General features: G+C 38.0%; 1 protein-coding gene and 1 long non-coding RNA gene across 2 annotated transcripts in view; both read left to right on the top strand.

Moving 5' to 3' along the window:
* Positions 1-15081, top strand: part of SLO2 (slowpoke 2) — a 616259-nt gene that overhangs the window by 72551 nt on the left and 528627 nt on the right. The gene's annotated exons all lie outside the window — the stretch shown is intronic.
* Positions 3162-15081, top strand: part of LOC141406458 (uncharacterized) — a 202731-nt gene continuing 190811 nt past the window's right edge. The window contains exons 1-2 of the long non-coding RNA XR_012413398.1: positions 3162-3482; positions 3713-3879. This is a non-coding gene — a long non-coding RNA (uncharacterized lncRNA). The remainder of the gene's footprint in view (positions 3483-3712; positions 3880-15081) is intronic.

Here is a 15081-nt window from a genome sequence, read left to right as displayed (position 1 = left end):
TACCCGTATTCCCGTATTTGGGCCTGTACCAAAACGTGGGCCGATATAGCCCATCTTGAAACTTAACCCGCCTATGGAAAAAATACACTCAGGTGCAAGAATATAGTGTTTTAGCACAGACATGGCTATATCGACTCACAATTTTATCCGAATAAAGAATATATCGTCAGCATAAATGCCCGAAGTCGTATCTCCAAAAAAGTCAAAATTAGTTTTTTGATTGAATCTAATATATAAGACTAAAATGCTTGCTCTTGCAGCATTTCAAGCTTCTACGTTAAAAAGTAACGATCCTATTCAAGAAAAGGCGTTTCGGAAAATGGGATAACATTGCAGATTTTGTTTTAATGACGGAGCACAAAACCAAGCGTTTCCGCGGTTTTGGTTTCAATACTTACTCCCATTCGTATATGATTGATAATATCCCATACACTCGCCTTCATAAGATTAATATTCCATAAAACAGTTTTTCATTTTATAACGTATTTTGCTTCATTTTTATTTTGTTAGTTACGACTTTTGGCATTTATGGTGACTTTATATGGTCGCAAATGATTATTTTAATGCCTTACAAACGGAAAAACAAACGTAATATATCCCCCGTACTATGGCGGAAGGTATAATCATAAACACTATAACCTGACACTATGGTCCGATTGTAAATTTCTTCTTTGTGAGCCACCATGGTGCAGTGATAAGCACGTCCGCTTTGCATTCATTAAAATTTTCGACTGTGGCATAATGTTGGCTTACATTTCTTGAGTATTTCTGCCATGAAAAACTTCTCCACAAGTGTTGTGTGACTGGGCGATGGAAAAGTAGCTGTCATATCATTGTGCCAATATAAATCGGCGTGCACTCATTGATATGAGAGAAGTCTCCCTTGTCCCTTTGGGGATATTGTGGGAACATATGTATGTACATATGTATGTAATATTTCTTCCAAATGTACATCAAGGTCCAAGAAGGTCTGTATCGTACGAGCCCTTGGGGACCACCCACATACAATTTTTCACAATATTCCGGTACGTGCAATACAAGGTCTTTTCGAGGATTGTTTGTGGTCCTGATTATAGCATTATATTTTTTCATGGGCAAGTCCAAACTTCCCAACATAATGGTCTGAAAGCTGATTAAAATCCAACTTAAATTCAAATTAAATATAGTTATTTCAGTTCAGACAGAACACGGTGCTCTTGATTCAAATTTAAATGGAAGGTGCCTACACCTGGGAATTTTTTGCAGATTCTGAAACTAAATACAATGTTCATAGATGAAAAAAAATTAAAAAACTAAAAAATTCGCTGGAACGCTTTTTAAATAAATCGCGATTTAAGTTGGCATTTTTAAGGGTTTTTTAGGTTTTCACGATTTTGCTTGGAAACCGCAAGACCTATGGAAATGGATCTAAAGAAAATGTTGTACCTATGAAAATTCTCTACAAGATTGGCTTGTAATATCTTCGTAGCTTATACCGTTATTGAGATATATAAGTTCAAATTAGGACATTGGACTGACTGTATCGCCTCCTTATAAAATAATGTTATAAACATTGCACCTTAAATAAATTTAAATTAAAACCGCTTACACCAGGGAAGTTTTTGCGGATTTTGAAACAGCTATGTTTTTAGATGAGGAAAATCCAAAAACAAGAAAAAATCGCTGGATGGATTTTTTAATAAATCGCGATCAAAGTTCACATTTTTAGGGTTTTTTAGGTTTTAACGATTTTGCTTAGTCCTATTGAAATGGAACTTAAGAAAATGTTGTAGCAGTGAAAATTATGTACAAGATTGGCTTATTGATATTTTCCTAGGTTTTACCGTTTTTAAGATATAGAGGATCAGATCAAACTTTCAGATTTTTTTCCATAGGTCTTCAGGATTTAGCTTCAAAACTGTAAATCCTTTCGAAATCGGACTAAAAAATATGTTGTTGCTATAAAAATTCTCTACAAGATTGGCTTTCGCAATTTTTTTTTCTAGTTTGTACCGTTTTTGAGATATTTAGGTTTATGTTTGGAAATTGCAGTCATGATATTGGTTTATAAGGAGTCGATACAGTCAATCCATTGCCCTAATTTGAACTTCTATATCTTAATAACCGTAAAAACTACGAAGATATCATAAGAACCAATTTTGTTGAGAATTTTCATAGCTACAACATTTTCCTTAGTCCCATTTCAATAGGACTTGCAGTTTCCAAGCAAAATCGTGAAAACGTAGAAAACCCTCAAAAATATCAACTTGAATAGCGATTTATTTAAAAAGCGCTTCGGCGATGTTTTAGTTTTTTGATTTTTCTCATCTATGAACATTGTAGTTTCAGAATCAGCAAAAACTTTCCAGGTGTAAGTATGTACCTTCCATTTAAATTTGTTTCAAGGCCACCGTGAGAATACTTAATATTTTTAAAATTAGCTTTTCCATTCTGAACTAGGCTTAATGAAGAAAATGGGCCTTAGTTGTTATCATTAGGTTTAAAAATTGCTTTAAACTATTCTAGAAATTTATTGTTGGAGCATCCTTACTTTCATTTGACCCTTTCGTTGCAAAAATACCAAAGTAGTTTTATTTTATTTATTATTTTCGATTTTTTACAACTTCGACATTGAATTGGTACTAAAAGCCCATAGCCGCAACGAAAATGCACTGACCTTTCTCTATCACTTCTAATTGTTTGGGGAAATTGCAATACATAAATCTTAATAGTGTGTTTCCGTTCAAAATATTCACTAAATCTTTGGTCATTAAAATGTTAATTTGCATTGGAGCTTTGTACGCGCTCTCTCTGTATCTCCGTGCTTGGTAAAATATTTAAAGAGAGAGCAAATGTAAAAAAGAGAAAAATTCTGTTAAATGCGAAATAACATCCACAAAAGTTCAAGTCACTCCGATGGTAGCACAGTTTGTCAAGCTTCCAGTTGTTGGGTAAAATTCGAATGAACCAAAAAGGACCTGCGCTTTGTATCCTATTTTAAGTTTAAAGCCCAATTTCCTTGACACTGTTATTTGGGAAAGTTTGTAGTTAACATAAGATGTAAGTCTGTTGTCTGTGATGTTATTAACATAAAGCGTTTCTACTGCAGTTAATAACAGTGGCTGTTAGCTGCTCAGACTCCACGGCAGCAAACAATGGGAATGTAAAGTTTTTTCACGTTTAGTTAATTTTTATACGTTAGTGACGGAACACACGCTTCAAAAGGGAAATACGGTTTATTCAATCATTCAAAACAAAAGTGTGAATAGAAAAAGAAAAATAAAAGAAGAAAACAAATAGTGGAAATGCAATTGTTTTGAGTTTTTTCTACATGTATATAAGGAAATAAAATTTAATAAAAATAATGGCCATGATTTGAATATAAAAAATAAATAATTTGTGTAAAAAAGTGTTACTAAGAGAATTTTCTAATGTGCTTTAAATAAATTGTTTAAATAAAAAATAAATAAAACAAAAATTTTTGAATAAGGAATAATAAATAAGTAATATTAAATATAGTATATTTAGTGATAAAATATGACATTTAAGTGATTGTTAAGAAGAAATAATAATTATAATTAAATATAAAAATAAAAAAGTATCCTATAAAAGAAATAAGTGTAAAATAAAAAATATTTCTAAGTTAAAGTAGTAAAATATTCAAAAAGGAAATATTAATATAATTTATGTCATTTAAATAAATATGTTTTTCTTTTCTTTCGTTTTTTCATAGTAGGCTGTTTTTTCTAGGGGAGGGTTACTAACCCGACGCCCACATTTAAATAAATAAATATGGTGGAAAAAAATAACCGTTAAAAATATGTAAAGTAATAACAAATATTTATTATTAATTAAGTGAACATAACAAATAAGGTGAAAATCTTTTTTCTAACTACCTGGGTAAATATTTGTGATAACACACAACTATAATTTCCGCTTCCTGTTTAATCATGAAATGAAATTACTTATACGCACACCTGTATGAACACACATTCGATACACACACACTCATAATGTTCTGTACCGGCATTGTGACGCAAATGCGGAACATTGTGTATTGCCGATAATTGCCTTATGAAATAATCAAAATACCTATGTAATCAGAATATTTTTTGTTAATTAACGGGCGTCCATTTCGAAGAGTGTTGCAGGAAATTTTCTCAGAAAAAAAAATTCTTGTAATTTTTTTATATAATGTGGATTACTAGAAGCATTCATGGGGCAATAGTTAACATGTGAACCTTACAAACAGAATGTCGCCTGTTCTTCAGAAATATGAAATACTTTTTCGTCAGTGGTGTCGTACTATGTTCGACATATCGTTCTTACTCGGCGTTAAAAAGAAGGTCGCATAACATTGGGTCAAACATAGAACCGGTTTGCACTTACTGATACGAGAGAAGTTCGTTCTTATACCTGATCGTATATTAAGTGGATATATATTCTATTGTTTGTAGGGCAATTTTCTACGAACACATGTAAGAAGGTATCAGTCAGCTGTGTGTACCGTAATGTGAGGTTATACCAAATAATTGGCATAAAATAGATGTTCAGTAAGCAAACTTCTGATTCAAATAGAACTCAAAATATTAAATTACTTTAAACTAAGTTTGGAAGAAATTTTTGCACACTAGGCCTTGGGCCATTATATCAGAAAGTATGGACTTATTCGGAAAAAATTACCTTGTAAAGGGAGCAGCTAGGACAACCTATTAAAAAAATTTAAAACGATCCGAGTGGAGCTCTTCAACTTCACTTTTTCCGAATTATGTGTGGAAGCTACACGAAGGAGTAGACCTGGAAGGAATCTGGAAGGAATTATACGATGTGCAAAGTTTGGACCAAATCGATTGCTCCTTTGCTTTGAACTTTTGTGGGGGAGGTACCAGATGGAGTGCACCGATATAGTCCACAATCCACCCTAACACATAACTGGATGAAATAATACGATAATACAAAGTTTGGACAAATCAGAAATTCCTGCGAGAGTTATCTTGCGGATTTGCCATTTTAGTTGGTGCCGTCAGGGTTTCTTGGAGTTTTTACCCCATTATTTAGGGAAGTATGTACTTGCCCCCGAAAAAAATTGTACCATCGTAAAAGGGGACCGCATGCACTTGCTGCTGAAAAAAATTCGAAACCATCCGAAAGGAGCTATTAAATTTCACTTCTTCCGAATTTTGTGTGGGAGGTACACGAAGGAATTGACCGATATGGACTATATATTCGAACCCGATCAAATTTTGGAACAAATCGATTGACCTCTTCGAGAGTAATCGTTTACACAAAATTTTTAAATTTGAGGGGTAGGGGGGAAGGTACCCTAAGGAGTGGACCGATATGGCCCATTCTCGAACTTAAACTACGTTTGGACAAAATATTACGATAGTTTGTTGTCTAAAATCGTTATTTCAGTGAGACTCATTTTTGGTCGATTTTGAAAGTTTATTAATGTCCCAAATACGCATTGAATGCCCGAGCTCAATTCCTAGGCAGAACAATATTACATTTTCAAAGGTGTCAAAATTACACCTCAGCGTTATGTAGGCGACATTTCCTGAGTACTTTAGCCATTTAAAATTTTTCTACCTTCTGTTCGGATTCATCTATGAAAAAAGAAGTAAACAAGTATCAGTAGGCTTTGCCGACAGATGTATACCCTCAGCCTGTGTGAATTGAAACACCTTTTTTCCCAGAAAAACGTATTTATTTAGGGGCCCTTCAGAATTTTGGGTGTATGAACTTGCCATCAAAAACAAAAATTTCCAAAATATTAAACAAAAATGTTCATCATTTGTGTGGGTGGTACCCCAAGGAAGGGACCAGAGCTTCGAATTCGCTCGAATTCCACTCGAGAGTGAAACTCTTCTTTAATTCGTTCAATTTGAGGAAAGAAAATTGTCCCCTTCCCCCATCCAAACAAAAACTTACCACACCATCAAAAAAATTGCCCCACCTCCACCAAAACAATTGCACCCAAAAAAATTACAACCTGACCCCAAATTTTCACTCGCGAGTAAATCGGAGCTCTGGAAGGGACCGGCCCTATCGGTCTTTTTTTGAACATAAACTGAGTTTGGACAAAATCGAGATCCAAAATGTGGACCAAATCGGTTGATTTGTTTATGAGATATTGTGCTTACCATTTTAGCGAATACTTTCGAACTTTTGTGGGGGAGGTACCGGGAAGAGTGGACCTTTAAGCACCATCTTCGAATTTAATTTAATATTCGAAGAAATATTACGATATGCAAAGTGTGGACCAACGCAGTATTCGGTTCGAAAGTTGTCGTGCGCTCCAATCACTACACATGCTGGCCGAAGGGGTTTTTTACAGTTTTCAGGTCATTTTCTCAAGAAGTATGGATTTGCCACTGAAAAAACTTGTACCATCGGTATAGAGACCTTGAGTGCAACCTGTTGCAAAAAAAAAATGAAATCGATTCGAGAGGAGGTCCTAACATGCACTTTTCCAGTTGCTTCATTTTGGTGTGGGAGGTACCCGAAGGTTTAGACATATATAGTCAATATTCTAACCTAATTTATGTCTCGTAGAAATATTAAGATGCCCAAGGTATGGAACGCACCATTTTAGCGAAACGTTTTCAACTTTTGTGAGGGAGGTACCCAAAGAAGTGAGCCGATAAGGTCCATCTTAGACCTTGATTTAACTTTGGGCAAAATATTATTGCCAAATTTTGGATCGAATCGGTTTATCCGTTCCAGAGTCACCACACGCTCCATTCGCAACACATGGTGCCACAGCGGTTTTTTTAAAGCCTTCAGACCATTTTCTCAGGAAGTATGGACTTGCCCCAGAAAACAACTTGCAACGTCGTAATGGGGGCAACGAATACAAGTTGTTACAACAAAAATCCAAACGATTCGAGAGGAGGTCTTAAACTGCACTTCTCCGAAAATTTGTGTGGGAGGTACCCGAAGGAGTGAAACAATGTAGTCCATATTCGAACGTTATCTATGTCTGATAGAAATATTACGATGTGGAAAGTATGGACCAAATTGGTAAGTCCCTTCGAAAGTTTTCCTGCGCATAATTTTTGGGAAAATGTTTGAACTTTTGTGGGGGATGTTTCCGAGAAATTGAGTTGATATGGCCCATCTTCGAACATTAACTAAGTTTGGACAAAATATTAAAATATCCAAATTTTTGACCAAATCGGTTGATCCGTTAATCGTGCGCTCCAGCCAAACAGACAGACAGACGGACGGATATTGCTAAATCGACTCCAAATTGTCTGAAGCGGATTTCGTCCAAAGATACTTGGTGGTCCAAAACCATTATTTCGATGAGCCACATTTTGCCCGTAAGAAGGTGTATATTCCATCGTTAGCATAAATGCAGAGGGTATACCCAGTGACATTCGTTGATTCTTCTGTTTGCTCTGTCAATGATTGCCACTGTGACCCGTCTGGTGTGTGTCTTTTTGCCCCCTTGACCATGCGCCTTGGAGGTCACTTTTCCAGAAAAGGTAAATTTCTTCTCCCTATTTGGTCTTTTCACCATAGCTTTATGCTCAATGGTATCTGCAGACGAAGTTGATCTACTGTGAAGTCATCGTCTTCTTGGACGAAGGTTGTAGGGCTGATATATTGATCTACTGTGAAGTCATCATTTGGACGAAGACTGTGGAGCTTCGGAAGAACGAACGCTCTTCACAGATTTATGTTGTGGAGCATTTTTCGTATTTCCAGAAGATGATGGTTTCTCAGTCGGCCTAGGCACCGTTTCTTCCCAACAGACTGTGGATGGCCCAGGAACCCTAAATCTCTCCGCCTTTCCTTTGCCTTTAGTAGTAGAATCGGGCTTTGAGACAGATCCCTTCCCTTTTAGGGATTTCGTTTGGTTTAGGATGTGCTCATTTGCTTTCTTCAGTTCTTTCTGAATATGCTTCAAATTGGGAACATATTCATACTACACCCCTCTGCCTGAGGCAGTGGGTTTCGTCGATTCCAGTTTTTTTGCTTGTCACCGGAGTCTCCTTAGAGGATAAATTCTTTCAAATTTCCTTTCGAACCTCAGCTTACATTTGATGAAGAGGATCAGGTTTATAGTTCTTCGTATCTGATGCTTCTCGAACATGTCCGTTCATATAGTCATCGTTGTTGGTGTCTCGTTGGATTCATCGTCGACCAGTGATTCAGTGGCAGTCTGCCTTTGAAACCCTTGAAACCTTTGAAAGAACCAGTCGCTTGAGCATCAAGGTATATACTCTCTTCGTTGGAGCCATATGTATTCTTCCAAGTAGATTTGGTTAGCCTCAGATTGTACAGCAATTCCTCCGGGAGTATGTACCTACTTTGTTCGTCCGGAACAAGACTGTTCAGCTGGTCTACACTATCTTCCATAGTATTAAGGGTCCCATGTAAATCGTCCCCGCTCATAACTACTGTCCTTTCAGCCGTAGACGGGGCTTTGCCAGTCCTGGCTTTATCGTATTCCATTGAAAATTCCGTGTCGACATCGTTTCTTTCGATTAAATTTCCAGGCATCCACACCTAAAATAGCCGGATCATAATCGCTTAATCTCGACGACACGTGTCTTGTGGTATCTACCCCTATACCTTTTTGGTCCACGGGGGTCTAAAGTTTCCACAGCATGTTTTGGCCCTTGGATATTGGAAATCACCTGCCCAGCCTATGCATGCCTATGACCCAAGAGACCTCCAAGGTTTAAGTGACGGGTAGAGTCAAGATTGGCTTCGCTTGCTCTCTGACAATTCTTATTCCCCACGTCAAGTTTTTCATGGCCGAAATACTCAGGAAATGTAAGTCAACATTATACTGAGGGGATTTGCCACAGCTGGAATTGAGCATCAGATATTCTGAGTGCAAAACAGCCGTGCTTATCACTGCACCATGGTGGCTCCCAAAGAATAAATTTATAATTTGACAATTTTTTAGAAATCGGTCCATAGTGTCAGGTTATAGTGTTTATCATAGTTTTAAGTTTATTTTTCCGTTTGTAACGCATTGAAATAATCATTTGCGACCATATAAATATATATTCTTGATCAGGATAAAATTCTGTGTCGATATAACCGGGCCCGTTTGTCCGTCTGTTGTAATGACTCTAGTATCCGCAATAATTGAACTAGAATACTATATTTTTGAACCAGAGGGTATTTATCCATAGACAGGTTTAGTTCGAAGATGGGCTATATCGGCCCACGTTTTGGTATATCCCCAAATAACGATACCTCTCGATTTTCGGTATTGTGAAGGGTTTAGCTAAATTCTTGACTCAACTACCTGTAATTTGACGCTTGAGGTTCCCAAAGATCACAAAATATCTCCACCAAAAATTGTCAACATAGGTCCATGCCTCGTTATAAACCCCACATGACAGTACCTCCCGATTTTCGGTATTTTTGAGGGTTTTAGCTACATTTTTTGGTCGAACTACCTGTAATTTAACATTTGAGGTTCACAGAGGTCGAAAAACTGCTCTACCAAAAATGTTCACCATATGTGCACGTTTCGGTATAGCCTCCATATAACGGTACCTCCCGATTATCGGTATTTTGAGGGTTTTAGCTACATTTTTTGTCCCAAGTGCCTGTAATATTACATTTGAGGTTCCCAGATATCACAAAGTGTCTTCACAAAAAATCGTTAACACAGGTGCATGTTTCGGTATAGCCCCTATATATCGGTACCTCCCGATTTTCGTTATTTTGAGAATTTAAGCTACATTTTTTACCGAACTACCTGTAATTTGACGTTTGAGGTTCCCAGAGATCACAAAATTTCTCCATCAAAAATTGCCAACATAGGTCCATGTTTAGGTGTGGCCCTCATATAACTGTACCTCGGTATATTGTTCGGTATATTTGGAGTTGTAGTAACAGTTTTTGATCAAGCTTGCTTCAATTTGACTTTTGAAGTTCCCAAAGGTCACAAAATATCTCCACCAAAAATTGTCAACAAAGGTCCATGTTTCGGAGTAGCCCTAGTATAACGGTGACTCCCGATTTTCAGTATTTTGAGGATTTTAGCTACATTTTTGGACCGAACTACCTCTAATTTGACGTTTGAGGTTCCCAGTGGTCACAAAATATCTCCACCAAAAATTGTAAACAAAAGTCGATGTTTTGGATAGTGGACATGAAATCTTTTCATTTAGTTTCTTATTTGCCCCTTTATTCGGTTTAATTTCAAATGCAGGAATTTTCCATCAAGTAATATTCTCTACAATACGTTATTCACTGTTTTTACTATAAAATTCAAACCTTTGTTAATACTGTTTCTCGGATTCCCTCGCCAATAAATATGCAACATATAACGTTTAAGATAACTGTCTTAATGTCTTCATTGCATGCAGCTTAAAGCGGACCGAGCAGCAAAAGTGTAAACTCTTTATTGTCTTCTTTTCTTCATCTTCTTCCACTTATTTTCCAACTGTATTAAAACTGAAGGCCAGTAGAAAGAAAGAAATCCACTTTTTCTTATCCCATTGAACCTTTATGTTGAACTCCAAAGTAGTTAGCCTTTATTTTTATACCATTTAAATGGAACACGACTACGACCAGCACTTGTTCCAGTCCCAGTGACGATGAGGAATATTTAATGACACTGCCACTTGAAGTTCTTCCCAAATGGGATGCGATTTCAAATCAGTTTCGAATGTTTAATGCCCAACCATAAACATAGATTTTTATGTGGCAGAATTAAAATGGCTGCTTGACATGTCGTTGCCGTTGTCGTCGTCGTTCTCTTTTTGTTATGCTAACGGGTTTTGGGGCTTTGGTTTCCTTTTGTTTGCCTTTGGCATTTTCTACAACTGAAGAACAGTGATTTCACTTTGACATGCAATGGCGGTGATGCAGTGGAAACAACAAAAGATCCACACACACACACGTGCATTAGATGACATAGAATGAGTAAGAAAGGATGTGGCAGGGGATAATGTTAAAATACTTAAATAGTTATTTTTCCTTTTTGTTGTAATTTTATCCACACACACATAAATAATAACCTCAACTTAAACCACAAAACCCAAATGATGCATTTAACATAAGCCGGATGTAGGGAGAAAGAGAGAAAGAGGAAAAATCCGTGCTTAAGATAATAAAACATAACACGAACAGAAAAAAACTATAATCTAAAATTAAAAAGTTATCAAAACAAAGGAAAGAAAACAACATAACAATAAAAATAAAAACAACATGCACAAGTAGTTCTGATTTATTGATATGCCTGGGGGAAAACATGGCGAAAATAGTTATAAATATGTAAATGGTCATCATGCAGGAAAGCAGACGGACAGCCTTGGATATTGTTATTATAACGAAATTATCTCAGGGAAATGTATCTAAGTTGCTGAATGTATAAAAACAGTATGTTTGGCATTTTTAGTGGAAGTTAAAGAGAATATAGAATAAGTCGGATTTGTCGGCAGAAATGTCCTCAGCTTATGGCTGTGAAAATCAAAATCAACAGAAAACAAAGAGCATTCGTTATTGTTTGCATTTTTGTAGGTGACAGTAGAAGTTTTGGGGTACAAGTATAAGGTCTGCAAGTGGAGCACATTTTCATAACGATCAAACAAACTTCTGACAATAAAATATGAACTTACTTACTTAGCTGGCCCATTACACAACATTAGTTCCATAGACCGAACTAAGAAAAGATCTCCAATTTGCTCTGTTTAGTGCTTCGCTTTCTGGAATACCGCGTCATGTCATCTCTTCATCAACTTGTTTGCGCCATCTATTCTTTGGCCTGCCTATTCTGGGTGCACCGTCATGCGGCTCGAATTTATACGCCTTTTTAGCGGGTTCATCACCGCCTTTTCTTAGTATATGACCTAGCCAACGCAATCGTTGTATCTCGATACGTTTAGTAGCTATACTGATGTCGTTGTATAGCAGATACAGCTCGTGGTTCATACGACGTCGATATTCACCATCAACGTAGATTGGTCCGTAGATCTTTCGAAGAATTTTTCTCTCAAACACGCCAAGCACTGCCTTATTTGTTTACGCAAGTACCCAGGCTTCGGAACCATACATCAGCACGTGTAGTATCAGTGTTTTGTAAAGCGTTATTTTTGTTTGACGAGTTGTGGCTTTGTTTTTAAACTGCTTACTTAAGCCAACGTAGCATCTGTTAGCCAATACAATTCTTCTTTTTATTTCACAACTGATTCGTTTGTTGTGTTTACGGAGGTGCCGAGGTAGACGAAGTCTTTCACTACCTCAAAATTATGAGATCCAACTTCCACAGTTGGTCCGAGCTCAATGGACGCATTGCGCGTCGACACCATCAACTTGGTCTTCTCACCGTTTACTGCCAGTCCCACTTTAGCAGATCCTCCTTCGACCTTCATAAAGGTATCTGTTCCTTCTTTTACTGATCGTCCCATGATGTCTATATCATCAGCATAAGCAAGTAACATGTGGCTATTGGTGTAGATTGTGCCACTTCTTTTGACGTGTGTCTCTGGTATAACCTTTTCCAGCAGGATGTTGAAGAGATCACACGAAATACTGTCTCCTTGTCTGAAACCTCTTTTGGTACAAAACTCTTCGGAGAGGTTCTTTCCTATCTTAACGGAAGATCTTGTGTCAGTTAGTCCCAATTTACATTAGGGAAGTTTACTTGCGGCAAGTCTCTGTATGTGGGAGAGACACGTAAGGGGAGTGGAAATGGAAAAATATTGCTCGTACCGGCAATTTCCAGGCAATTCCCTTTATATGTTTCGTATTTGACATTAGTTTCATTGTCCTGAAAACAAAACTTGTCGGAACAGAATTGCCTTTTATAAACGCAAGAGGCAAGTATAAAAAGGAACGAGAAAAAGTTCCTAATGTAAATCGGGACTTTGCGGTGATACCAAATTCAGACATGGCTTGGAATACCTTTGAACACAGCGTGCTGTCGAAGGCTGCTTTATAATCGGCAAAAAGGTGGTAGGTCTCGACCTGCATCTCTTGGGTCTTCTCCAGGATTTGCCGCAGGGTAAATATCTGGTCAATGGTGGACTTGCCAGGTCTAAAGCCATATTGGTATGGTCCAATTATTTCGTTGACCATTGGCTTTAGTCGTTCGCACAATAGCCCTGACACTATCTTATGGGCAATAGGGAGAAGAATTATGCCCCTATAGTTGGATCATACAGTCTTGTCTCCTTTCTTGTGGATGGGACATAGGATGCTCAGGTTTAAATCGTCGGGTACGCGTTCTTCCTGCCAGATGAAGTTAACTAGCTGAAGCTAGTCGCCTCCGGTTTTGCTCCTCCTGCTACCTTATTATTCTTCAGCCGATTTATTGCTGTCTTTACCTTATCTCGGTTGGGCGGTATACATTCAATACCATTTTCTGGGATTGGATCTGTGGTATCATCGTCTTCGCTACTATTGGATACCAACAGTTTGGAAAAATGCTATTTCCATATCCTGATCACGCTATCTGTATCAGTTACCAAATTACCATTCTGGTCTCTACAGGAGGATGTGCCAGTGCCAGTGCCAAAGCCATCAGTTTGATGTTTCACTCCTTGGTAGAATTTTCGGACTTCATTCTGTCTCCTGTACATCTCGATTTTTTAACACTCCCGCTTTTCCATTTCTCTCTTTTTCTTGCGAAAAAGACGTTTCTCTTCTCTCCTTTTCTCCCGATACTTCTGTCGTGCTCTACGCGTTGTTACTGATTGTAAATTAGCCCTATATGCCGCATTTTTCTCTTCGGTAGCAGCACGATACTCCTGATCATACCATGGATTCCTTGGTGGAGGTCTCTGGTATCCAAGTATGAATTTTTGCTGTTTGCATGGAGTGGGCAATATTTTGCCATTGCGCTGATATGTTATCGAGATGAGGAGTGCTTTGATTAAGCAATTGGGCTAGTTGAGTGGAATATGCTGTGGCTATCTGTTGTGATTGCAGCTTACCGATGTCTAACTTTCGTGTTGTGTCTGTTCGTACTTTGTTTGCTACGTTTAACCGGGTGCGTTCCTTTGCTGCAACAAGGTAGTGGTCCGAGTCTACGTTTGCACCTCGGAACGATCGTACACCCAACACACTTGATGCATGCCTTCCATCTATCACAACATGCGTCGTTCCAGGAATAGTTTGCAGCTTGTAGTTCTGCGTCGATCGACCTTCTCCATGTTTTAGCTGGCGCACCAACACGTCGGCCTCTTCCCTGGGGATTCCACCGAAGCGCTTGACGAGCAATGTTTTCTACAGGTCTTCTTAGCGTGTGGCCTATCCAGCGCCACTTCCGTTGACAAACCTCAACGGGAGCTGCAATTTGATTGGCGATGTTCAATAGTTCAGCATTTCGTATTCGGTTCGGCCACCAAATGTTTAAAATTTGCCGCAGACATTTCTTTGTAAAACTTTGTAGACGGCCGTCTATTGAACTTGTACGTTTCCAGGTTTCGCATCCGTAAAAAGGGCAGCTTTCACATTCGAATTATATATGCGAAGTTTGGTGTGTGTTGAGATTTGTCGAGATCTCCAAATAGGCCGAAGTATGCCGAAAGCAGCCTTTGTTTTATTTAATCGAGCGTTGATGTCTTCTTCAGCTCCACCCGTTATCGTTATTTGGCTACCAAGGTAATTGAATTTGTCCACCCATTCGATGTCAACATTGTCAATGCGGATGTGTGAATCCTAGTTCGCTCCATAGACTCCCGGCATGGACTTAGTTTTTGAGTTGTTGAGTTCGAGCCCGACTGAATGCGACTCATTTTTAATGGAGTTGTTATTTTCCTGCAGGTGACTAGTTACTTGGCTCAGAAGACATACGTCATCAGCGTGCCATAATGTTGCTGATTGTTCTGCATCACAAAGTAGCATTTCCGCAGAGATGTTATTATTGCCTGGGGCCTTGTTATTTTTCATGCTTTTTATTGCCATTTGTACCTCCTGTTTAGTTGGCGGGTTATCCACAATTCCAGTAAATGTCATATCGCGGTTAGCAACGAAATGCGTCTCTATTGGCGTTGTTAGTCCAATTGGGTTATTAAGTGTTGACTTGAAATGTTGCATCCACCTTAATAACTGTTCATCCGTCGCTGTAAGTAAGGTTCCATTTTCGCTCATGATAGGTTTGTTGGTGTAAGTTTGTTTTCC

Source organism: Musca autumnalis, unplaced genomic scaffold, assembly GCF_047663935.1.
Source record: "Musca autumnalis isolate F117 unplaced genomic scaffold, ASM4766393v1 scaffold_5, whole genome shotgun sequence".
NCBI classification, from domain to species: Eukaryota; Metazoa; Arthropoda; class Insecta; order Diptera; family Muscidae; genus Musca; species Musca autumnalis.
Note: the sequence above shows the minus strand (reverse complement) of the source record. Positions and strands in the feature narration are given on the sequence as shown.